This window comes from Notamacropus eugenii, chromosome 5 (assembly GCF_028372415.1).
Source record: "Notamacropus eugenii isolate mMacEug1 chromosome 5, mMacEug1.pri_v2, whole genome shotgun sequence".
NCBI classification, from domain to species: domain Eukaryota; kingdom Metazoa; phylum Chordata; class Mammalia; order Diprotodontia; family Macropodidae; genus Notamacropus; species Notamacropus eugenii.
The window spans coordinates 435,274,622-435,301,889 of record NC_092876.1 but is presented as its reverse complement, the minus strand read 5'-3'; the positions used below and the strand labels follow the sequence as shown (position 1 = coordinate 435,301,889).

Here is a 27,268-nt window from a genome sequence, read left to right as displayed (position 1 = left end):
ACCAACTGTTAAATTTTCAGGGTGAGCATTTACACCTTGGTGACCAGCAAATGCTACTGATCATCTTAATATTTTTTAATTTTCTAGACTTTCCATACTTAAGAAAATAATGAAGAAAATTTTATTAATATAGATTAAGCTTAAATGTGTGTCAAGCACACATTCCCCCAACCCCATCCACTACCCCCGAGAAAGCCAGTTTGTTAAACCATATTCCTGGTTACTTATCAAACGAGTGGCTAAATGGCAGAGGACTGAGCCCTGGACTTGGAGTGAGAAAGACCTGAGTTCAAATTCTACCTCCAACCCTTACTAACTGTGAGAATCTGGACAAGATATTTAACCTCTCTCAGCCTTCGTTTCCTCATCTGTAAAATGTATTAACAATAGCTCCTACAACTCACAGCTTTGTTAGCAGACTTTGAACACTTTCATCGTCTATTTCTCATGCCTAGAATATTTTCTCTCCTAATCTCTACCTATCAGCTTTCCTGACTTCCTTCAAGTACTGAAAAGGGAAATAAAGTAACTGAAAATGCCGAAGATGAGATACAAACCTGTCTTGTACAAGAAACCTCTTCTGATTCCCCCTTAATTTTAGTACCCTCCCTCTAATGATTAGCTCTGATGTATCCTATATCTATCTGTGAAGGATGCATATCAACTTAGTTTTGAAATGTAATACTATCTATATTTTACATATTTTTTAAATTTTGTTAAATATTTCCCAATTACATTTAATCTGGTTTCCCTTTCTTTGCCTCCCAAGCACTTAGTATGGCTCCTGGCACATAGTAGGTGCTTGATAAATGCTTATTGACTGTTGGCAAATGTAAAGCATTTTGCAAACCTTGAAGCACTATGTGAACACTAGCTATTATTATTAACAATAAGTAACACTGGGCTAGGCAATGGAGATTCAAAGCCAAGAATATAATTCCTACTAATGAATTTACAAACCATGAATTTGAATAAGTAGAATGGAATGGGTAAAAGGAAGATTCCTATGAGGAGATATCAAGGTAAAGGAAGCCATCCAGGAGGAGGTAACTTCTGAGCAAGGCCTCAAAGGAAGAAAAGAATTTCAATTGTCAGTGACAGAAAATAATAAAATAATAAAGACTAAGAGGGAGAAAGTCATCTGGAGAACAGCTTGGAATCTAGATTGGCTATTGTGTTGAGTATTGGAAGGATTAGACTTGTTCTTGTTGGTTAGTCCTCTAGCCTTGTCTGACTCTCCATAATCCCATTTTGGGCTTTATTGGGGAAAATATTGGAGTCACTTCCTTCTCCAGCTCATTTTGCAGATGAGGAAGCTGAGGCACTCAGAGTTAAGTGACTTGCCCAGGGTCACACAAGCAAGTAAATGTCTGAGGCTGGATTTGAACTCATGAAGATGAGTCTTCCTGACTGCAAACCTAGTACTCTTTCCATGGCACCACCCAGCTGCCCCCAGGGTTACAATGAGAGTTATTAAATTAATTATTGGAAGACCTATTTTTAAAAAATAAAGCCATGAAACCAGTCATGTATCAAGATATTTTTAATACCTTCTTTTTCTCTTTGGTGTTAAAGCTGAGATAAATAGATAAATAAGCTTACAGGTCTCACACATGTATACCACCACCAATCGATATTTATTGATTTCCATGTCTAGGGGATATACAAAAGACCCAAGAGACACATTCCCTGTCCTTAAGGTGCACATGATCCAAGACTGAAACATATTCTCATATGTTCCTATTAACATAAAATATTGACTTGACTTGAAGATATATATGATCAATAACTACAGTATACAAGAGAGGGAACATGGTCTATGCATGGTAACATGGCATAGCAAAAAGTACTGGACTAAAGGTCAACAGATCCAATTCTTCCACAAATCTGTGATACGGATTTGTGTAATTAACTCGGTAAGTCAGTGTCCTCATCTATAAAATGACAGGGTTGGACTTCAGCCCTTTTCAGCACCTTGTGGGTTTGACTCTTTATGACACCATTTTGGGGCTTTCTTGGCAAAAAATACTGGAGGGGTTTATTACTTCTTTCTCAGTTCATTTTACAGATGAGGAATCTGAGGCAGTCAGGGTTAAATGACTTGCCCAGGGTCGCACAGCTGGTAAGATTTGAACTCAAGAAGATGAGTCCTCCCAACTTCAGGCCCAGCACTCTATGCACTGTGCCTTCTACCTGCCCTTAGTGCTATAAAGATAAGCAGATAGAAAATAAGTAAGAAATCTACAGTTTCCAGAGTTCATTATTATTTGTTGCTAAAGGGAAAGGACCAGTGCTAGAAGTTTGTCATTCCTTCCTCTACAATCTTGGGCAGTTACTCCATATGATCATGGAAGGACATTCTGAAAGATGCCTCAGCTTTAATGTAATGGCCAGTCACATTCTGGTCTCCCCTCCCCCAAATCTAATATTTTCATGCAATTGAAATCTGCCTAAAACTAGAATCAAGAACAGTCCTAAAGACAAAAACAGGTCACAAAAAATGTAAGGTGGATTTTGAATGTATATTTTGGGGAGGGGGAACAGAAGGTATTTTTACTCCTTTGTTTCAGTAAAGGTCGTTTATAGGCTGCTTTTGTACATGTACATTTTGGGGGATTTTTTTATATCAGCTCTGTATCTGTAGCTGTATCTATATGAGTCAGCTAGGTGGCATAGTACATAGAGCACTAGGCCTGAAGTCAAGAAGACTCATCTTTCTGAACTCAAATCTGACCTCAGACATTTACTAGTTGTGTGACCCTGGTCAAGTCACCTAACCCTGTTTGCCTCAATTTCCTAATCTGTAAAATGAACTGGAGAAGGGAATGCAAACCACCCTAGTATTTTTTGCCAAGCAAACCCCAAGTGGGGTTGAGAAAAGTTAGACATGACTGAAAGGACTCAGCAATTGGAGAGGGGCAACAGAGAGGGTATTTTCATCCATTTGTTTCAGAAAAGATCATTTATAGTCTGTGTTCTACATGAGATGTGGGTATTATTTTTAATATCAGTTCTATATCTATACCACTTCTTTCTCCCCAATGGGCTTCTTCTCTTAGTCATAGCCTGGTAATTAATCACTGTGTTCATTCTGTGCAGGTCCATTCCCAAAGGCCACAAAACCCCTCAATCTAAAGTCTCAATTTTATCCCCTTCCTCCAAACTTATAATAATGAGAAGCAATGCACTATAGTGGATAGGGAGCAGGCCTTGAAGCCAAGAAGGCCTAGGTTTGATGCCCACTTGTAATGGGTCCTGGCTTAACTTTTAGGTGGCCACTCTCCACAAACTTCAGAGAAGACACTGACCTGCATTGGTAGAGAGAGCTTTCACATCAAAGAGTCCCCACTGTCCATGAAATCACAGATGTGGTCCCTGCCCATTTATCCAGTACCTTCTATACATAGGGCTCTGCTGGGTTTTCACAAGAACCCTGTGAGGCGCTCCAGGGACCAGTATCCCCACATTTCAGAGGGGACACCTTAGGCTCAGAAAAGTTAGGTGACTTATTCAACCTTGTATAGCTAGTACTGGGCAGAGTAGGAGACTCAAATCTGGTCCTCTTGAACACTCCAATGTTAGGGCCTTTTTATTACACAAAGTTATCTCTAATCAGTGAATGAAATATACAATGGAAAGTACAGTTATCCCTTCCACATCAGAGGGGTTAGGGATGTGCCCTTCCTCCGCCCCCCCCCCCCCTTCCCTACCATGACCTGGAAAATCCACGTAAATTTCTTGGCCCTCCCTTTGTACCAGAGAACTCTGAATGTTTTTCTTTTTTTAATGGGATGTTTACAGTACCTTATTGTAAAATTTGGGTTGGATATTTGGTCATAGGCTTTGTGTCCTCTGGTGGCTTTTGGGTGTCATCTACAGCCTCCTCAAAACTCCCCAAAAATTCCTATTTAATTTCTTATACTGACCTCTGATATATCTAAACCACCCTAGGGAAAGTCTCGATGTGGAAGAGATAACTGTATATTCCCAAGCTCGCTCGCTCTCTCTCTCTCTCTCTCTCTCTCTCTCTCTCTCTCTCTCTCTCTCTCTCTCTCTCTCTCTCACACACACACACACACACACACACACACACACACACACACACACACACACTGCATCATAATCACATCCTGGGGAGAACATCTTCCAGGTGGTACCCTAGCTCTCCAGCTCTTAGCAACATCTAAGGCTTCTTAGAAATGCACGGTGGGTGCTGAGATGCTCAGAGGGAGGGGTTAGGAGGGTACAAAAAAGAGGAAGGCATTTTTGCTTTTTTATTTGGAAGCAGACTCTCACACTCGTGTTCAAGGTCACTGTACTGCTGCCGTGGGACTGACGAGGCTCCCAGCGAGAGCCTGCTCCCTGCTCCGTCTCTGCGTGAACCCCTGCCGAACCAGTTTCTGCTTCTAGCGGGGTCAGTGAGCACAGATCAGCCACGTGTTTGAATGCCAAAAACATTTAATGATTTAAAAAGATCAAGATCTATGGCTTCAGCATTTTCTGGGAAGCAGTAATTCAGCGAGCTGTGGAAGGTTCTCAATTTGCCGTGCCCGGCCGGCCGCGGTTGGAGGATTTATGCTGAATGAGCTTTACAACCTGAATGTATCCTGGGATCGCGGCTGATCGGATCACCCTGATCAGGAGGTTCTCTCTCACTGACATCATTGGCATTGCTGCCAAGTCCTGCTGGCTCCGAGGGACATTCTTTCCTTTCACATTAATTATAAAGCTATTTTCCAAGCATTTCTCTCCCATAATGAAGGGCATATCACAAAGTCTCAATGAAACATTAAAAATCTAGCTGGCCATCTTTTTTCTTTAATACATCCTGCCTACTCAATCTGTATCTTTTATTACTCTTAGTACTCTCTAAGCGAAAAATTTTGTCTCGAAACATAGGATCACTTGCCTAAGGTGTACAGAAGGGCTGGTGAGAGTGGGGGTAGCAAAGAAAATAGAATGCTTCCCCTTTTTTTCTCCCTCCCCCTACTACCACCAACACCACTCTTTCCTCCTCTAATACAACATCAACCACTTTGGCCTTTGATGATTAAGAGTTTAAGGCAGAAAAAAAAGGAGTGTTGGGAGGAAGACATGATGAAGAAGGCATAAAAGGGCAAAATTTGGGGACAGGGAATATAAGAGAAGACTGGGACTCATCAAATAATAAGAACTCTCTTACCACACACCAAGTATTGCATATGAGGTATATAGATTTCTCCTGTTTCATTCATTTATTTATCATTTATTCATTCACTTATTCAACAAAAATGCCATTGAAAAATCAGGGAAAACAAGAGGAGTGCCACAGGACAGAAGAGTAACTGTTTTTTCCTGTATGTTTCTATAGGGAGGGTTCTATGTGTAAACCCTCCAAGCTCTGGACTAAAGCAGCATCCAGTCTCAAAGGATGATCCAAAAGAGATGATCCAACCAGAGTTTATGCAAGGAAATCTACAAGTATGATCATGTTGTCTAGGTTTTCACCTTTATGGATAAAAGGGGTCCTCTGCAAGCACTAAAGGTAACAAATACGTAACAGAAAAAGGGCAGTCTTTTATGCCCACAGGAAACAAGTTACAAGTGGTTCACTCAACAGATACACAAAATACTTGAATATTCACATTAGTTCAAAAGTTCCACTGGAACGGAAATTGAACTCAAAGTTGCCAGCAGGGCCACATCTTGACATTCAAGCAAAATCTTTTTTCCCCGTAGTATTTCCAAGACTACGAGTGTCACTTTGCAATTTGAACTCTCCCAGGAAGGCACTTTGAAAGTACTGAATAGGTAATTCCCCTTCCCATTGGATCTATATTATTCAAATCAATCACTCGTAGTAATGGATGTGGTGTGTGTGTGTGTGTGTGTGTGTGTGTGTGTGTTTAGAGGGAGAGGCAACATCTTGATCTCTTACCCCTCACAGATAATGGCTTTAATTCCCTTGTGTGGGGGGGACATGTGGGCAATTTTCTAAGTTCAAGAGATATGCTATTCAGAACCACCACCGCCACCACCAAGTCAGTTGCCTAATTCTTGAATTTAGGAATACTCACTGGGGAATAGTTAAGACTAGTGCTACCCAAAAAAAGTCTCCCTTGCCTGCCTAGAAGACTAGACTCTGGGACCACACAGCCTTGGAAATCAAAATCCCCTCTCCTCTACCCTAAAAGTTGGGGTTCATAAGTATTGTGCATGAACATCTGTCTCAGGTCTTGTAGGCAAATGTAAGGGCTTCTGCAGGAATTCTTGATACCCTGACACTGTTCCATCTGCTGCCATCTTTTGACTGGGAAAGTCCATTCTCAGGTCTCTCTCTGTTCTCTACCCTATATTCAGAAATAAAGACAGGAATCCAAAGTTCAAGAACTCTCAGATCATCTGAGCAAAGACATACAGCTTTCTATATATTTATGCTGCAAGACTTCATTAGCTATTCCTGAAGGTGGGGTATAATGAGAGAGACATCTGCTTCCCTATTCCCTCAGTATTGCAGAAGAAATGCACAAGGGAAAAAATGATGGAAAGGGGCACAAAAAACAAAGTGAGCAGTTCTGTAGGTTCACTTTTATAAGCCATCACAAAGTGGGGGCCCCCACTAAAACTCATCTTATCCTCTCAGGCATCCTAATCAATCAAATCATCTTAGGGGCAGCCCCAGTCACTGAAACCCATCCCCCAGAGAGTGTCAAATGGCAGCTCCAAACAACCAATTCATCTTCTTATACAGGGTTACCTTTTGTCCTTTTAAAAAGGTGTCCATGGGCATGTTCATATTTAATCGGAATAGAAATAAGCTCACAAAATGATGGTGGAGAGAAAACTCGGCTATTCAAGCCTCCTTGCATCTGTAATAGGAACTATAATACAAGTCGCCCTCACTACTAAGTGATGATTCCGGAGCTTTATCTTTATACTTCTTCAAGTCTGGTGCCTGGGTGCAAAGAAAAGCAGAAGGTATAAAGGGGGAAAATATGTCTGCAGATGCTACATGTGGATTCCTTTGTCGTACCCATGCCACGTCACATCCCAGGGGATCTGGGACCTCTAGTGTTTACCTTTCCTCTTCTGATACATACAGAAGGCAGGAGCCACTGTTGAGACTTGACTTTTATGTTCATTCCTGATTAAGATTCAGTATGGTTATATTTTCAAACACCCTAGGAAGTCCTCAAACCTTCTTTTGGAGCAGCAGCGATTGATTCCTGATCTCTCAGCATTCCTCAAGGAAATCAGCACTAGTGATCTTCTTTAATCAGGGATAGGGGTTAAATTCTTATCCCAGTATTTTTAATTTTTCTAGGTTGACCTTAGAATCAGGACTAGACAATACTTATATCAATGGGCAAAGAGAGAGAGGATAGAGTTGGGAGGAAGTAAGGTGATTTGTGGAAGAGTGTTGGGAATATTTGGCATTAATGTATTTTTTTAATACCACAGTGCTTTCTCCTCAAGTAAACTATATTTGTTATCTCTCTGATATGTGGTCATTTAGTAAATTCTGCCTAATCTAAAGGAAGAGATTCTGTGAGTGGGGTTTTGTGAACATTTTTATGAGCAGTATTTAATTAACCCCAAACCAGGAAGATATCTAGAATTTCGGCTTTCAGCTCTGTCCTACATGGAATAACTCTTAGCCAGAATAATTTTCAATTTTCTTTTGGAATTTGGGATCTTTTTTAGTGAGATTGCTTTGAGTATTGGGACAAGTTGAATCTGTTTTCTCTAGAATTGCTAAAACCCACTGAAGATAGTTTACATTTTTCCTTCCTTCGAGGATGCAACTGATAGTAAAAGGAGATTTTCCCCCACCCACTAATATTCTTTCTAATCAGACTAGTTGTTTGCTGTATCTCATGTTACCATATGGACAGTGTCACAACAGTGTTGCTCTTGTTGAGTCAATCTCTTCCATTGTTGTAGAACAAAGTGATTGAGCTTGGTCTTTAAAAACAAGTTGGTATGCATTAGTGGGACTGTAACCACATCAGAAACTGCAAGTTTTAGGAGTTCCTGTGTTAAACTGATTGAAACTATTTTATGCAGTGACATCAACAGTGTAGGATCTTCCCATTACAAGCCTAAATTAGTTAAGAGTCTAAATCAATAAATTTTAAAATATGTGATGTTTGTTTTTTCTAGTTTTACATAATAAGCCAAACCAAGATTAAAAAAAAAAACTACCACCAGACACAGTATTTTTCATATAACAGGTAATTAATAAATGCTTGTTAAACTGGAGTGAAATTGCAAGGATATTTTCTCAAGAGGTCCTTGGACTTACTTTTATGAATTAAAAAAGAATAATATGTAATTAATGTGTCAATTGTAAATGTTGCTTCAAAACAGTTTATTCCTACAAGTACATTAAACAGCATCTCCTCCCATGTTGGATACATTAATGATTTGCTGAGTGATCCTTTTTTCATAGATAGAACAAAGATAAACTCAAGCCAAGACCTCGTCTGAATGACAACAAATTTCGACTCAGTGGATTTCCAATGAATGTGGTTATACTATGTAGTGAGGGTCTCGGTATAACAGAGCAAGCTTGAGGCACAGCTTTATTAAGTACTATTGTGAGTACTATTGAGTACCAAGGCTACCCACCCTTCTGAGTGAACTCATAGAATCTGGAGATGGAAAAAAAGATCATCTAATCCAACTCACTCATTTTACAGGTGAGGAAACTGAGTCCTGTGTACAAGCTTTGGTCCTCAGCCTAGGTATAGCATCAACTCATCCATATTTATTGAGTACTTGTTCTATGTGTTAAGCAGTGAGGGAGGGAAACAGTGAAGTATAAGATATAGTCCCTATAGGACTTGGGAATTTACAATCTAATCCTAGTACAAGGAACTTACAGTCTTGTGAAGGAATAGGAAATGACCTGGAATCTCATAGGCATAGAGGTTTCCACCTATACGTGCAGGTCATCACCTTCTCTACAATTCAGGGTCTTGGAAACTTGCCTGAAACAGATGGAGGTTTAGTGACTTGTCATGGTCTCCACAGAGAGTCTTGGTCAAAGGTGAGACATGAACACACTTTTTCCTGGCTGCGAGACCTTCTTCTTTACTACGCTGCCTCTCACTGAAAGGACAAAGTATAAACATCACCAAAATTAAGTACACTTATTATTCTGGCCTAGAATAAGAGTGAGGAATTGGCTCTTGACTCATGCCTCCCTCTCCAGAGACTGTAGTCCCGCTCTAGTTTAGCTTAAGGGTCCACTCCAAGCTAGAGACTTTTTGTTCAGTCACTTTTCAATTGTGTCTGACTCTTCATGACTCCATTTGGGGTTTTCTTGGCAAAAATACTGGAGTGGTTTTGCTATTTCCTTCTACAGTTCATCTTACAGGTGAGGAAACTGAGGGGGAAAAGGGTAAAATGGCTCACAGACCTAGTAAGTGTCTAAGGTCAGATCTGTACTCAAGAAGATGGATCTTCCTGACTTCAGGCCCAGCACCCTATTTACTAGCTGCTAGTGAATCCACTGAACTAGCGGAGGAGGGACTTACTCTAGACCCATCTAGTCCCTGCTAAGGCTTTGGGACTGAAAGAACTTTAGACACCATCCTGACTACTTTAGTTTTTGATAGGTTGTTACTATCCTTTAGTCACAAATAAACCATAAGGAGTAGAGTTGGAATTCCTGTCTAGGTCTCTTGACTCATTGAGGGCCTGTCCTAACGTCAAGAATGCCTTAGACTGGGAGTTAGCTAGGCAGCATGGCAGCACAGTGGATACAGCACTGGCCCCGAAGTCAGGAAGACCCATCTTCATGAGTTCAAATCTGGCCTCAGACACTTACTAGTTGTGTGACCCAGGGCAAGTCACTTAACCCCCATTGCCTCAAAAAAAAACCCCTAAAACATGTTAGAATGACCCACAAAGGCTATGTAATCAATCAACTAGAAAATAGGAAAATAGGGTCACACTCCACCTTCCCCATAACAATGTGGCTTTGACTTGGATACCATAATACCTATCATTATAGCCTAAAATTTCTTCATTCTTCATCCTCTCTTTGCTGTAAGAACTGCCAACTCCTCTACCCCAAGCAGGGTGTAGGGACAGACCTCAGAGCAGTTTTAACTTGACTGCTACCAGGACATCCACCATAGCTACACAAGGTACCCCAAGTGACAGGTGGGTAATAGCTTTATGCCCCCTCCTCACCCCTAAGCATATCTCATTGCATTATCTTTCCTTCAAATTAACTACTCTTCCAAATTTCCTTATTACTGTTGAGGATACCACCATACTTCCAGTCAAGGCTATTACACATCCAGGTTCATAACCTTAGTTTCATCTTCAGTCTCTCACTCTCACTCACCACCACATATCTTTGCCAAATTGTGTCATGTCTGTCTCCACATGTAGTGCAGCAAAGTGGCACAGTGCTGATCCTAGAGTCAGGAGGACCTGAGTTCAAACTCAACCTCAGACACTTACTAGTCCCTAGACAGTCACTTAACCCTGTTTGCCTCAGTTTCCTCATCTGTAAAATGAGCTGGAGAAGGAAATGGCAAACCACTACAGTATCTTTGCCAAGAAAACCCCAAATAGGGTCACAAGGAGGCAGACACAACTAATGAATTAAACAACAACAACCTCCACATGTCTCCCATAGGTCCGCTTGTCAATGCTCACATAGCATTCACACTAGTTCAGGACCTCATCACCTCTCACCTGAAAAGCTGCAATAGCCTTCTAATTGGTCTCATATGCCTCAAGTCTTTCCATCTTCCAATCCATCTTGTACACAGCTTGCAAAGTGATTTTCCTATCAGGTCTGAAAATGTCACTCCCTTACATCAATAAACATGTGACTTTTGAATCAAATATTATTTTATCTTTATTTCACCCTTTTGTATAAGTTTAATAACATACGTAATTATCCATGTAAGTTATACATATATGTACTTTACATATAAGTAGATATATACATAGTAGGGATGCATGCTCAAAATTTTTTTATTGATAAGGGTGTATTATCCAAAAAAATCCAACTCTAGAGACCACTGCCCTATGTCACTGAAACAGACCTTAAAGTATCAAAGCACTCCAGGATTTAGGTTTGGTTCTAGGACCAGCTCTACAATGTGAATTTCTTGGCATTCAACCAGATAATCATTTACATTTATATCCAGCACTTTATATCTAATATTTGTATATAAAGACACAACTTTTGGGTGGCATGGAAAGATATGATCTGTGATCTGGCATACCTTTGTGGATGCTACATTGAGGATCCTACCAGAATGGCCAGTGGCCAGCACAGGGAAGGGTTGATAGGGTTCTAGACTTCTAGGGCTGAGACGTCATTCCTCCAGTCTCCAAGGAGGGTATTGGGCTAGAATTACACCTATCTGCTACACTTCAAATATCTAATCTAGGGTCAAAGTTTGAGTTCAGAATGAAAATTTATTTGCCTAATCATTCTCAAGGGGAATGTTAACCCTTGGTTTATTCATACCAGCTTCTCCTCTTTTCAACAAACCTTAGTTACCCAAAAGATCATCTAGAAAACCTAGTAAACCTATTAATCAAAGAAAGAAACAAAGACAAATTGGAGAAGTTGTACAGATTAGAATATGTCAAAGAGCACCTGAAAGTAAATGAGCTATTTAGCTGGGAGAAAGATCTCAAGGAGAAGAGAGAGAAGCTCAGACCAGGAGAATAATCTCATGCAAGAGTCTCCTAAGGCTATAATCACGGGAAGTCTAGAGACAGGATGACTGGCTCCCCTATGTATTTGGGGCTGTGGGGCTATAGTCTGACTTTCAAAAGGGAAAACAGGAAAGAACCTATATGTTCTAGAATGTTTATGACAGCTCCCTTTGTGGTGGTAAAGAACTAGAAATTGTGGGGATACATCTATTGGGTAATGGCTGAACAAGTTGTGGTATATGATTGTGATGGAACATTACTGTGGTATAAGAAATGATGAGCTCAATGATCTTAGAAAAACATGGATAGACTCTCATGAAATAATGAAGAGTGAGATGAGCAGACTCAAGAGAATATTGAATATAGTGATCGCAATATGGTTTGAAGAACAATTTTGAGGGAATAAATCATTTTGACTATTATAAAAACCCAAATTAACTACAAAGAACTTATGAAGGAGGATACTATCTGCACCCAGAGAAAAATAAATAGAAATATATATAGAATGGTTTTACACGTGTGTGTGTGTGTGTGTGTGTGTGTGTGTGTGTGTGTGTGTGTGTAGCTAATGGTAGCTATCTCTAAGGCAGAGATGGGGAAAGGTGAAAGGGAAGAAAAAAATGGAAAAAAAGAAAGTTACATGATAACTTTATTATATATTTAAAAGAAATAGCAACTTGTACATAATTGATTCACAGTTTCACATATAATCACCTTTTTTCTATTCTACTATGTTATTAAAATGCTTGTGTTATTTCTTAAGTTCAGAATAAAAAATTTTTTAAAACCGCTGCCTCTCCTCTCTCCTGACCTATCTCTCATCTATGTGTGTTTGTCTGTCTCTTTCTCCCCTCTTTCCCTTCCTCCCTCTCTCTTCCTCTCTCTTTCCCTCTCTCCTCTTTCTGTCTTTTGTCTTTTTCTCCCTTTCTCTCCTTTCTTCTCTTTCTCTTCTTCCTTTTCTCCCTCTCTCCTCTTCCCTCTATGTTTCTCTTTCCCTTCCTCTTTCTTCCCCCTTCTCTCTCTCTCATATTTTCCTATCAGCCATCAAAAAAGCATTGTCCAGATCAGTTTCTTAAATCTCACATGTTTCAGTTTAGAATAAACTAGCTGAGTTTCTTTTTTTATCGTATGTTTAGATAATTAAATGCAGCTCAACTGAAATGTTCCCAATAGGGACTTAGAGATTTCTCTGATTTCCCTTTTCCCTGCATCTTCCCTTGACCAACTCCAACCTTTCCCTTCAGATGGTGGCATTTCTTATCACCAGATCACCAAGTTTGTCATATTGCCATATTGATATTACATGTTATATTGATGGTTCACTTTGACTTCTAGACCAAGAGGCTTCCTGGCTGCTCCAGACTCAGAGTTGTAGTGTTACTCAAAGGTATCAAGAGTATCCTTTTCAATTTAATGACCATAAACCACTAAACTGGTATGTCAGGGGAGGAGGTAGGGACCCATTAGCTTCCTTATAGGCTGAGTTCACTGTTACACTCTGCCTAGCACAAAGGTGTCTGTGATCCACTGCCTATGAATTCTTATTCTCGGAGCAAAGACATTTTTCACCAGGACTTCCAGTGGCAATAATTGTTTTTGAGCAACAAGGTACATGAAGTAGACGTATTGTCCTCAGAGAGGACATTTCACATTTTCAGGGTCAGGAGATTGGGGGAAAGAAGAAATGAGTGTGTCCAATAAGGACGATTCAGAAAAAGAGAATAGAAATGAAAGAAAAGAAGTCAAGGCACAGAGGAATCAATGCCAGTGAAAAGCAGGATGTGGGCCTCAGTTTGCTCATCTATAAAATGAGGAAATTGGCCTAAATGACCTAAAGTCTTTTCTAATTCTAAATCTTATGAGTCTTTGAGCCCCAATCACCGCTGGTTATCAAGAATTATATGGCCAAAAGTCCATGTCCTACAGACAGTCCAACAGTTGTTATGTGCAAAGTGCCCTCCACTTGGTTTCTCTTTTAATCATCTGCATCTGTGTTAGAGTCTGAACTGTAATAACAATGCAGCCCATGTGCTAATTGTGCCTTAGGTCCTAACACTAGAGACTGAGGCCCTCTTGGTCACAGAGGAAGCAGATAATCTTTCACAAAATTTCTTGGACTCATGTCTCTACCCAAGGTTTCCCCTGGAAACATCAAGATTTGGGTCATCTCTAAAAGTCCCTTTAGTTCCCCTATAAGCATTCAGGCTAACTACTCATTGCAAATAGAACAATTTTATTTAACCAAGACAGCAACAACCACAAAACAGAGAATAGGCTGGTACCTGAGCTCCTTGATAGTTAGGAAAACTGTGTTCCCTTCTGAGAAAGCATCAAGCAGCTCTGCTCTCTGGTGTGTTTGGAATCTTTCCTATGGATCTATATATTTAGTATGATTCATTGTTTTAGGAAAGGGAACAAGTCCAACTCTTCAGTGCATGTTGTTTCCTGCTGTGTTGAGCTTTACTTCTCTTTGGGGCAATCCACATGGTATGGACTCTACAAGTCCAAGTGAGGTGGGACATCTCTATCTCCAGTCCTACCTTCTGTGACTGAGACTCCAAAATCTCTTTCTCTACACCCCCTCCTCTCTTATATACCCTCTTCCATCAAAGGTCTGTCTTCTCTTCCATGTTTTACTCTGGAACTAGTCTCTAGATACATACTTTCCTGTAGAAGCCCAACTCCTCTGGGTTCATAATAAAATAACCTCATTATAATTATAATTCATCTACATATTTCTTTCCTTATGGATAGCCCAATGAGGTAAGCAGTGCAAATATTATCCCCACTTTACAAATGAAGAAAGACTCAAAAAAATCCATCAATTTGTTAGATATACAACTAGTAAGAGTCAGAAGCAGGATGTATACCCAGCTCCTCTATTCAGATCCAACCCACTCTTTCTACCACAGCCCTAGAAGTCACTACTAGGCCCTGCCTTTTTTTTTAATCCTCTTCTCTTCCAATATAGCTTTTTTTTTTAATCCCTCACCAGCATCATCCCATTCTAACCTTTAGCATTCTTGACACAGTCTTTTTAAGACCATAACATCAGTGGCATCAGTAAGGACAATTCATCTGACAGCAATGCTATTCATATTTGGATGTGAACTCAGTGGTACAAATGTTATGTAGAAACTGTGCTAACTCTCCCCAGAGAATGAAGTAGTATAGAGGAGAGGAGAGTGCCCAGAGGTTTTGGAGGGCAATGTACTTTTGTTCTTGCTATAACCTCAAAGTAAATATTACTTTGCAAAAGTTAATTGATGTTAATTGGTTAAACAGAACCAAAGGTGTTAGTCATTGGTGGCTAACAGTGGAAAGGATCATACCCAAAATGGGGAATCAAGCCCATGGTATTAGGGATAGACATTCCAACCCCTCAGGAGTACTCTGAGAACCCTAGGAGGGAAATGTAGCAGCCCAGCTCTAGGATAATGAGCCAGAACATACCAGGTCCACTTAAAAGATACTGATACTATCTTCAAGATTTAATTGATCACCTCTGGGTCACATGAACAACAAATGGAAGATTAGATATTTTCTCCAATCTCTATGACCTTTCAAACCTCTCAGAAACAAATTTTGTGCCAAATATAAAGCAACTTTGGCAATCTCCATGGACTAGGCCACCTAAAATCCAAAAGAAGGTAAAAACAAATAGTTAGTATTTTCCATCATGACTATTGTGGAACTATTTTGCATGACTCCACAAGTATGACCTATATCGAGTTGCATGCCTTCTTGGTGGGGATGAGAGGGGAGGGAGGAAGGGAGAGAAGTTGGAACTCAAAGTTTTAAAAAAGAATGTTAAAAGTTGTTTTAACTGGGAAATAAGAAATACAGACAATGGGGTAAATAGAAATCTATCTTGCACTACAAGAAAATAGTGGAGAAGGGGATGAGAGAAGGGAGAGGAGTGACAGAAGGGAGGGCAGATTGGGGGAAGGGGCAAATGGAATGCACAATCTCTTGGGGTGGGTGAAATGGAAAGATGGGGAGAAATTTTGGAACTCAAAATCTTGTAAAAGTGAATGTTGAAAACTAAAAATAAATAAACTATTTTTAAAAACGTAAAAAAAAGAGATAAAAACAAAACAAGAGCAACTGGAAAGGATGCTAAGTGACCCTGGGCTCACTGAAACTCCCTCCCCCACTTCCTACAAAATCAGCAGTAAGAATGCATTAGCAGATCCAAGGACAAGATGCAATCAAAACCTATCTCTATACCGCTGGCCCCCCTCTTCCAGCATGATTCCAAACTGTGGAATTTGGCTTGGCCCTCATTCAACAGTCAGTTTGGCCAACCTGCTGGGGGCTAGATCCAGGAAGCACCAGTGCTGCAAAGCTGTGAACTGCCAACCCCAGGGAAAATAGGCCCAGAAAACAGAGGATCTGAGGGAGTGGGACAGGTCACTAGGACAGGACACTATGCACTTGGGGAACTGTGCAGTATTCCACCACGCCTGAAGGAAAGAACACAGCATTCAGTTAGGGCCAGTCAGATTGCCCAAATGTCAGTTGAAACACAGATGTAGGCTGGTAAACCATGAATCCAGCGTGGGAAGAGGTTGAGACACTGAGATTCAATTCCTAAGGAAACCACAATCAGAGAGGATGGAATCAAAAGTAAGTGACAAGGAAAATAAGGAGGGGGAGAGGACTGAAAAAACAAAAAATTCAGGAAGAAGAAAACTCAAAGACATTGAACATAAACTGATAAGTTAACAGGAAAAACAGTAACAACAGAAGGCCTCCAGATCCAGTAAATGAATTCAGGTATTTATGATTAAATATTGCAAAATAAAGAAAAATGATCTAATACTTGATAAGACAGAGGAGCATGAAAAATGTGAAAACACAGAATCGCAACATGATGTTCCTGAGTGGTTTAAAAGAGAAATGAGAATTTGTGAGATCAAAATTTATGTCCAGCATATGAAAAATCATAAGTAGAATAGAAAAATTTGGATCTGAAATAGCAAGCCTCACCAAAGAAACAAAAGGAGAATAGTACATTAGGAACGCAAATACACAGAAGTAAAAGACAAAATAGAAGAAGAGAAGAAAAAAATGAATAACTAAAAAAAATACACTCATTATGCAAAGAAATGACACTGATTGAAAACAGAATGTGCAGAGACAACCTAAGAATCACATGTCTCCTAGAAGAATACACAGGACAAGAAACTTTAACACTAGGATGAAGGAAATATTAGAAGAGAACTGCCCAGAACTTCTAAACATAAAAAATGAAGTTGCAATTGAAAGAATCCACAGATCACCTCCAGAAAAAAACTCAAGGCTACAAACTCCAAGACACATAGGAGTTAAATTTAACAATTCATTTCAGAAACAACAAATTCTGCAAGCCATCACAAGAAAGACCTTCAAATACAAAGGAAAAGACACTCTAATAATGCAAGACTATTGCACATCCACTAGAAAAAGGAAGAGGGATTGTTTCAATAATGTGTTCCAAAGAGCAATGGAGCTCAGGAAGCAGCCCAGTGTGACCTATCCTGCAAATGTGAGCTTGACTATACAGGACAGAAGATGAACATTCAATAATTAAGAAGAGTTTGAAACATTTTTAGAAAGAAAATCAGATCTGAAGAGATTATTTGTTACTCAAACATTCCAAACAACAGAAATGTAAGAGAAATAAATAAATGGAGCAACAGAGTGACATCAGAAAGACCAGTAAGAGATTTGTTTCTAAATGAACATGAGGAGAAAGGGGTGAAGGCGGAAACTGATAAAGGTAACAGTGAAAAGGCAGCCAAGGGGCATTATGGACAGAACCTGACAGCATTCTGCCTAAAGGTGAATCAATATTTCTTTTGTGGGACTACATTACAACATGGGAGGGTATGTAAAAGAGGGGCAGAGGCAAAGGGGGATGGAGAGGAGTGTGTGATGCACCAGAGTAAAATCAAAATAATAAGGTGAAAAAAATAAAGGGAAAGTGTTTTCAGAAAAAGAAGAGCCTGTATAAGTGTGGATAAGGTAGAAGAGGAAAAGAGTGAAAAAGGAGGGAGAAAAAAAAGAGACCTTACTTTGGAGGTGGAAAGGATTCCACTGTTGAACGCTCCTTTGGGTAAAGAGAGATGGTCCATGAAGAGACATGAGAATCTCGCATTGGATGAGACCTGGGAGATCTGTGGCTTGAAAAGTCTGCTTGGAAGGAAGGGAGAGTGGAAACCCATGGGGGCAACTGGCATCTGGAGGAATAGGAGAATATGGACACAGGGAAGAGATTTCCAGGCAAATGACAGAAAAATAAAGGTCAATAAAAGAGAGTGTCAGTGGTGGTGGAGCTGTGTCCTCTCTGACACCTGTAATAGTTAACACTTCCTAGAATGAGGAAAAGAAAAATACATGGGGTAAGCTCTAAAAGGCAGCGGCAGAAAGCTCCTAAAGGGGCAAGTCTAGAATGGATACTTAAGAAGCTTCTATTACATGAAGAATACAGAAAAAAGAGAGACTAGATAATTATATGGGTCATGAATCAGAGAATGGAGGTCTAGAGTAAACAGAAAGAAAGGATGGATAATGAAGAGAATGAGAAAAATCCTTTTTAGAAAGAGACACACAAAAAAAGATATTTAGAAAACTAATGAACTGAAGGAGAATTAGCTGAAATTAGCTGAAGGAGAAGAGAGGAAAGGGAAATCTACTTGATTGAGAGGGGAAAAAGAGGGGGAAGAAATATATAACAGCAGGACAGAAAAATTCAAGCTATCAATGACCATATGAAAACATGCTCCAAATCACTAATAATTACAGAAATGAAAATTTAAACGACTATGAGGCTCCACCTCACACCTATCAAACCGGTAAATTTGGGAGGAAAAAAAGGAAATGACAAATGCTAGAGGGGCTGTGGGAAAAGAGGCACATTATTGCATACTAAAAAATAAAACTCTAAAAGGAAAAGGTAACAAACGAGAATCAGAGATAGGTTAAGGAAGAGAGAGCCAATGAAAACAGAGCCACCTTTAAAAAAGATTAAACTGAAATAAATGAAGGAACATAATGCTGTGTTTACAGCAGAAGAGAGAAAAAATCATAACTTGAAAAAAAAACAATTTCAGAGACAGATGGAGGAAAATATAAACCTAACTCTTATAACTTTAAATGTGAATGGATTAAACAATCCAGTAAAACAAAAAAGAGTGACAGATTGGGTAAAAAAAAAAATCATACAATCTGTTGCCTATAAGAAACCATTAAAAAAAACAAAGACATACATAAAAGAAAGCTGAAAGGATAGAATAAAATTTACTATGCATCAAGTGAATCCAAAAAAGATCCCCATATACTCCAGCAGCATTTTTGTGATGACTAAGAATTGGAAACCAAGTAGATACTCATATATTGGGGAGTGGCTAAACAAATTGTGGTACATGAATGAAATGGAGTGTTACCTCACTGTAAGAAATGATGTGTGTGATTGAATACAGAATGAACTAAACACAGTCAATTTGACAATATACACAGTAACTGCAACAATGTAAAGGGAAAGAATACCACACCAAAAAAATGAAAGGTAAAGGTAATGAAATTATAAAGATCAAGTGGGGTTCATAAAACTGTGTATACCTTTTGTATACCACTATCAGGTCTGTTTCCCAAGGCGATCTGAGGGAGAAAGGGAAAGCACTTATATGTGCTAAAATATTTATATCAGCTCTCTTTGTGATGACAAAGAACTGGAAATTGAGGGGATGCCCATCAATTGAGGAATGGCTAAACACCATGTGGGATACGATTGTGAAGGAAAACTCCTGCACCATAAGAAATGATGAGCTGTCTGATTTTAGAAAAACATGGAAAGACTTACATGAAACAATGAAGAGTGAAGGAAGCAGAACCAAGAGAATGTTGTATACAGTAACAGCAATATTGTTCGATGAGTAATTGTAAACAACCAAATTATTCTGAGTACCATAAATACTCAAATCAGCTCTAAAGGACCTATGAAGGGAGATGTTATCCACCTTCAGAGAAATAACTTATAAAAAAGTATACATAGTATGGTTTTACATATATTTATAAATCTGCATGAAATGGTAGCCTCTATTTCAGAATTGGGAAGGAGGGAAGGAGACAGGTCAAAACTTAAAATGTAACCAAAGCAAACCCTAGGATTTTATATTTGATCTTTATCTGTTTACACGTTTTATCATACAGTAAATAGTATGTAAACTCGAGGATAGGAATTTTTTAAAAAATTCTTTTTTTGTAGCTTTCCTATGAGATAATCTCCCATGGTGACATAGCTAGTGCTTTAAAATACTTCTTGTTTTACTTGGAATGTCATTGTGTTCTTTATCTATCTATCTATCGATCATGGTTGGTCACTGTATTGATCTGGACATGGCCAATGTGTGAATCTGTTTTGTTTGGTTACATATACCTGGATTACAGGGATTTTCTTTCTAGTGAGAGTAGCAAAAGTAGGAGGGAGCAAAAATAAATACTTGTGAACGAAAAATAAATAAATAAATGTAATTTTAAAAAAAGATCAAGTGGAACTCAAATGAAGAGACATGAGAAAATATTCCCAATCTATACCTTTCTGGAGGTGGGAGGTTAACAGGTGCTACACATCATACATGTTTTCAGATTTTTTTTCAATGTATCAATAAATTGTTTTTCCTTCTCTAAAAAATGCTGTTTGTCATATGAGATGGTTCTCTGGGAGGAGGAAGAAAAGAATACATGGGATACTATGATGAAGCACAAAACAGAAAACACAGTACAATTTTTAAAAAAAAGCTTAGTTGATTTAGGGGAACAAAGGTTTGGACAATTGATATAGCTTCTTAATGGCCGAACTACAGAAGTCAGTTCGTGAGGAGGCTCCAGGGGTTGTTCTCCCTCACGCTGAACTAGTCGGCTAGCCTGGCCTACAAAGAACCAGGGAAGGTGTTCTCAGCTGAAGCAATGTTGTATTCTTGCAGCTATCCTTGTATCTGTTGTATATCCTTGCTGACTATACTGGGTGATCTTGCGATGGCCTCTGTGACTTTGATGGCATTTCTGGTAGTACTGGCATCCCATTGTTCCAAGATAATTTGAGACAAAACCTCCTTTGGACATTCAACAACCAGGGACATGTGAATGTGCTCTGTATCTTAAGGACAATGCCCCGAAGATAACAAATGTTGTCCAATGTCCTTTCTTGAGTTGCATAATTTTAACAAATATTTAATAATATATTTTTTCCAATTACATGTAAATATAGTTTCAACATTCATTTCTGTAAGATTTGAGTTCCAAATTTTTCTCCCTCCCTCCCTTCCCCACCTCCTTCCCAAGACATCTCATATAGGTTATATATGCACAATCATATTAAACATAATCCTACATGTTATGAAAGAAGAATCAGAACAAAGGGGAAAGAAAGAAAAAAAAGTGAAAGTAGTCTGCTTTGATCTGCATTCAGACTCCATAGTTCTTTCTCTGGAAGGAGTTAGCATTTTCCGTCATGAGTCTTTTGGAATTGTCTTGGATCACTGTATCCAAGAGAAGAGCTATCATAGTCGATCATCACATAATGTAGCTGTTACCATGTACAATGTTCTACTGGTTCAAGTTTGCCTAATTTTTGCATTTGAGCCTAATCATGATCTACTGGGCCCTCTCTAAAGCCTGGAATTTGGGGATCATCTAAGAACTATGCAAAGAAACCACTTAAGACTTCTTATATGTCATGTGGGAGGCAACTGAAACCTGTCATGTTAACTCTGTTGGGACTTTTTGGTGCAAGGCACCAGAAGCAAGTAGAACTCCCCCAGCAGCCCAGATACCTTTCTGGAACTGGGTATATGAACCAACTTGCCCAATACATACCACTTGATTTGCAGAGGGCAGGGAGGTCTGCAGGGTCTTAAAATAGGGCAGCTTCCCATTCTCAGTCTTGTGAGCTGTAACTTTTCTCCCCGGGGGGACTCTCATAGAGGGAGAAGTCATTTCTGGTAAGGCCGGAAGACAGCTCTGTCTCTTTGGTCATGCTCTTCCAGCAACAAGCCAAAGTGAGCCCCAGTCCGATTATCTGGAGAATGAAGGGAACAGAACCAGGAGAACAATTTATATTGTAAATGTAATAGGAGAAATATTTTAAATATAACAACTACAAAAGTCTTAGGAACTCTGATGGAGACAATCACCATTCCAGAGGACTTGAGATGACATGTTACCCATGTGATAGCAGACCTTCTGTTGTTCACAAGGCACTCCATCTCCCATCACAAGAGCTGGGCGGTTTGGGGGCTCCTTTGACTTCAAAAGGAGCAGTGGAAGGTGTGATAAATCAGGAGCCAAACCATTCTGGGTCTGCCACTTCACTCTTACTTTGGGGAAGTCATGTAATCATCCTGGCCCTGTTTTCTCACCTGTAAAAAGGAGAGTTGGACGATATGGTCTTTTAGGTCCCTTCAGTATCTCGATCTTTGATCCCATGACCTCAATTCATTATTGCAAATGTCTGCTTTATTATGTACGTAAAGCCCTATACAAAAAATACCAGATCTTTACCCTCATGGAGTTTTCCTGCCTCAGGAACGGATGAGACACAGAAAACTATGGCACACAATATCATATTATTAATAATAATATTACATTAGATAGGCACATTAAAGAAGCACACTAAACGCGGTGTGAGGGCCTGGGGAGAGGTTATTATTAATAGGAGAAATAAAAGAAGGTTTTTATGGACGAAAGGGCATTAAAACGAAGGCAAGGAGAGGAAGGGAGGACGTTAAGCACTGGGGAATAGACGGAGTAAAGGCACAGGAGAGGAAAGTACTGGATGTTGCCTCCTCTGTAAAATAAGGGGCCTGGACCAGCACTATAGGATTTCTAAGGTCAGCCTATATAACCTTACTTACAACCTGCATGACCTTAGGCTAGCCGCTTAACCCCCTTGGGGCGTCCGCTGCGTTATTTGTGACAATGAGGGCGGTTTGACTAGAGATCGTAGCTTAGATCCTGCCCGGCTGCGAAGGCTGCGCTTCTACTCCGAGATCTGGAAAGCGAGGCTCATTGAATTCATCTGCTTCCTCCTGTATATTGCTAATAAACAGAGGCTCCTTAGGGTGGGGGTGGGGCGATGGGGGAGGGGGCGGAGGATGGAGGAGGACGAGTCACAAACATCATTTTGTATCCTCTCCACTGACTGCTTGGGGCGAGGCGGGGGGACTGGGAGGTTTCACTGTGTCATAAAAGCTGTCCCGAAAGGGCATCCACTGTGGCCGCATCTCCGTGTTTTTGCACAGTTTGCTGCAGATGCCAGCTCTTCCCTCCTCGCTGGATTAATTTTCATTTCAAACGCTGCCCCTACCTGCTCCGCTCTTATCTCGCTCTCAGCTTGGCAGGCTCCAGAGGCGCCCGGGCTGCGCCGGCTCCCCTGCCCTCCTCCCTCTGCGCCGGCTCCCCTGCCCTCCTCCCCCTGCGCTGGCTCCCCTGCCCTCCTCCCTCTGCTCTCGTCCCCTGCCCTCCTCCCTCTGCTCTCGTCCCCTGCCCTCCTCCCTCTGCTCTCGTCCCCTGCCCTCCTCCCCCTGCTCTCGTCCCCTGCCCTCCTCCCCCTGCTCTCGTCCCCTGCCCTCCTCCCTCTGCGCTGGCTCCCCTGCCCTCCTCCCTCTGCGCTGGCTCCCCTGCCCTCCTCCCTCTGCTCTCGTCCCCTGCCCTCCTCCCCCTGCGCTGGCTCCCCTGCCCTCCTCCCTCTGCGCTGGCTCCCCTGCCCTCCTCCCTCTGCTCTCGTCCCCTGCCCTCCTCCCCCTGCTCTCGTCCCCTGCCCTCCTCCCCCTGCTCTCGTCCCCTGCCCTCCTCCCTCTGCGCTGGCTCCCCTGCCCTCCTCCCTCTGCGCTGGCTCCCCTGCCCTCCTCCCTCTGCTCTCGTCCCCTGCCCTCCTCCCTCTGCTCTCGTCCCCTGCCCTCCTCCCCCTGCTCTCGTCCCCTGCCCTCCTCCCCCTGCTCTCGTCCCCTGCCCTCCTCCCTCTGCGCTGGCTCCCCTGCCCTCCTCCCCCTGCGCTGGCTCCCCTGCCCTCCTCCCCCTGCTCTCGTCCCCTGCCCTCCTCCCTCTGCGCTGGCTCCCCTGCCCTCCTCCCTCTGCGCTGGCTCCCCTGCCCTCCTCCCTCTGCTCTCGTCCCCTGCCCTCCTCCCCCTGCTCTCGTCCCCTGCCCTCCTCCCTCTGCTCTCCTCCCCTGCCCTCCTCCCTCTGCGCTCGCTCCCCTGCCCTCCTCCCTCTGCTCTCCTCCCCTACCCTCCTCCCTCTGCGCTCGCTCCCCAGCCCTCCTCCCTCAGCTCTCCTCCCCTCTCCTCCCCTCCCCCGCCCCCTCGCCTTTTGTCTCGCTCCCTGGTACAGCCGGGGCGCGTTCTGAGCCAGCAGGCTGGGTAATTGCAGGACTGGAAGGAGGAGAGGAGGGCCGCGAGTCTGGAACTGCTAATGAGCGGGTGTAACCGGAGGAAGCGGCGGAGTCCGCGGAGAGACGCTCGGCTCCGTCAGGAAGGCAGCCAGCTGGACCCAAGAGCCCCCGAGCTAGAGCGAAGGGCATTGGCTGCTCCGCTCCATCAAAGCCCGGAGGCGCATCGCTGCGCCCTGGCACGGGAGGAAGGGGAAGGAAGAGCGGGGAGCGAGACGCCGAGGGGGCCCACCGCACACTCCGCCTGGCACCGCCTGGCGTGGCTAATCGTTCATTTGTCACACCTGTAACGCTTGCCTGGCCCCCCCCCCCCCTGGATTTCGGGCCCATTTCCTCGCCAGCCGCCCCCACTCACCTCCACTCCCCTGCCCTTCCCCTCCTGTCCTCTTCCAAGGCTGAGGTTGGCATTCGGCGAGACATTCCGACCCGCCCGCTGTGTCCATGACCCCCCGCCCGGCTCGCTCCAATTACCCTCCCGCCGCCCCTAGCCCAGCCCGCTCCCCCGGCAGCCCCCGGGCTCGTTCCGCTGGCTCCTGGGGCCCAGGGGAGCGTCAGTGCCACCCTAGGGCACCGCAGATGCCACCCCCGCCCTCCTTCCCTTTGCGCTCCCGCTCGTTCGCTCCAGACGCCCGCGTTCTAGTCATTTCACAAGCGGGTGGGAACGGGCTTGTTTTCTTCCCAGCGCTGTGAGACAGAGAAAGGGAGGAGTGGAGCGGCCTTGGGAGAGAAATTGGCGGTCTGGGCACGGAGTAAACATCCGAAGGTGTGTGTCGGAGTAGGTGGCTTTGCATGTCAGTCTTCGAAGCTTCCTCTGAGGCATAAGGCCACCCGAGGAATGGTGGAGAAAGCTCTGGCCTGGGGAGTCTGGAATCGTGATTCCAAACCTCGCTGCCACGGACTAGCTGCGTGTGACCTTGGCCAAGTCACTCCCCAGTTTCACAAATGTAAAATAAAGGGGAAGTGGTTGGCCCCGTGCGTGATCTCTGAAGTCCCTTCTCTCTAATTCCATATTTCTATGAAGTGCTTTGTAAGATTTGAAGCACTTAAGAAATGTTATTTTTCCATTAACATATATACATGTGTATGTATATATATGTGTGTGTATATAAGTGTGTATGTATATATGTATATATACATACATATATAGTCATACCCGCCAGACAGAAGTTTGAAGTTGGAGGTTAGGAAAGGATAGGTCGGAGAGATGTGAGGAGAATATCCTCCACTGATCATAAGATGAGAATCAGCATCCTGGAATTTCACCTCCATAATAGGAATGAGCTGTGGATATAGGTATTGGACCAGTTCCAGTTAAAATCACGAAGCAGGAAATAGGCTGTCACCACCCATCTCGACGCCCCTCCCCCATTCTCATCCAGCCCACTTCCAGCCCTCCGGCTGTTTCCTGGTTTGGGGGACCATGCACATAACAAACTCTCCTAGGAGAGCGCTCCACAATCAAAATTATCTTCTTCCCTCAATGCAAGCATCGAAATGACCTTGATTCCAACTACTTGTCATTGAGAGGACTCCAGAGTAGTACAACGCCTTAACCCAATGGAATGACAATGGTGTCATTTTAAATGCAGGCAGATGAGATGAATTGTGGAGGCAGGCCCTACAGATCGTAACCACGTAGAGTGTGAGAGGCACCAAGTTAACCCCCTGCTTAGAAACCTTGTTGGGGAGGGGGAAGCAGGCAGGGAGCTAAGAGAGAAAAAAAAGAGGAAAAGAGAGGGAGAAAAAAGATGGGGAGGAGAAAGGGAGAAAAGGGGACAGAATGGGGAAGACGGGGTATGGTGTGGTTTAGTCAAAGTGGAAAGAGCGCTGTATTAAATCAAAGTACTTGAGTTTGGATTTTGGTGCCCCTAATTTAGTATATGTGTGATCTTGGCAGAACAAGTCATTTAACCTCTGGGTCTAGGTTTCTTCATTGATAATCTGAGGGTCTTGGATTATATGACCTTTAACTTCTTTCTTCCAAACCTTAATCTTATGATCCTTTTTTCCCCCATAGGATAAAATAAAAACTTCTTAGCCTGGCACTTTTAAGCCCTCTGCAATCTAATTCCAACCTATTTTTTCCTGCATATTTCACACTATTCCCTTTCACAAATGCTACATTCCAGCCTTACTATGATCTTTGTACTGCCTGTCACCCATGCCTGGAATTTACATCCTTCCCAATTCAGTCTTTTAAAATGCTTTTTCCTTTAATGCTTCCATGATTCTGACTTCCCCATGTGATGCTTGGTGGACAGGGTTCCCTGAGATCTTCTCTAACACTTCCTTCACCAGCAAGTCAAGACACCCTCATGAAGTCCTCCTCCTGAATGACTACTGCCACACTATCAAAAGATACTGGGTCCTGATTCACACTCCCACCATCCTTAACACACCCCAATCCAACTAAATGTGAATTTTCCCACACTTGAGTGCTTTAGATGGATTTTTTTCTTCACCCTTCTACCTTATACATAGTGTTTATCCCCCTTCCTGTATAAGATTATAAACTCCTGGATGGCAACGATTGTAAGCACTTAATAATGCTTTGTTGAATTGAATTTGGAGCTTCATTGAGAATCAAAAGATTTAGTTTTAGGTACCCATTCTTCCATTTACTAGTTGTGTGACTTTCTGGGGGAAAAAATGTAGCTCTCTGCACCTCAGTTTACTCATCTGTGAAATGGAAATGGAAATACCTGCCATAACTACTTCACGAGGTAGTCATGCAACTCATGAAGTAGCAGATGTGAAACAATAAGGCTTTATACAAATTTTAAGTGTTATTAGAGGTGATACAAATGTCACTCCCCAACTCAAAAATCCAAAGTGCCTCCCTATTGCTTCTAGAATGAAATAAACAGACAGCCTAACATTAAAATTCTTCAACAATTTAATTGCCACCTACCATCCTAGTCTTATTTCATATTATTTCTCATCATGAATTCTTCCTGTAGAAAACTACCTTCCACTTCCTGCCCCCATGCCTGGAGTAGGTGGTCTGGAAGTGCCTGGAATGTTCTCTTTCCTTCCCTTTGTCTATTAGAAGCCATAACTTTCTTCAAAGCTTCTGGTCCTCCTCCCCTAAGACCTCCTAGGTGTTCCTATTCTCTCCCTTTTGCAATTACTTTGGATTGCCTTATAAATAATTTATTTTAC

At 42.0% G+C, this 27,268-nt stretch overlaps 1 long non-coding RNA gene across 6 annotated transcripts; it reads right to left on the bottom strand.

Annotated features, from left to right (window-relative positions):
• Positions 1-8,322: 8,322 nt before the first annotated feature.
• On the bottom strand, positions 8,323-23,123 carry LOC140507168 (uncharacterized). 6 transcript variants are annotated; one of them, XR_011968227.1, is made up of 4 exons: positions 22,587-23,122; positions 21,855-22,079; positions 21,538-21,739; positions 8,323-9,093 (listed from the first exon to the last, which is right to left on the bottom strand). It is a non-coding gene; the product is annotated as an uncharacterized lncRNA (long non-coding RNA). The 6 variants fall into 6 exon arrangements; XR_011968226.1 differs by lacking the exon at positions 8,323-9,093 and adding an exon at positions 15,147-17,900 and having other exon boundaries at positions 22,587-23,123; XR_011968224.1 differs by lacking the exon at positions 8,323-9,093 and adding an exon at positions 15,147-17,900 and having other exon boundaries at positions 22,575-23,122.
• Positions 23,124-27,268: the final 4,145 nt, after the last annotated feature.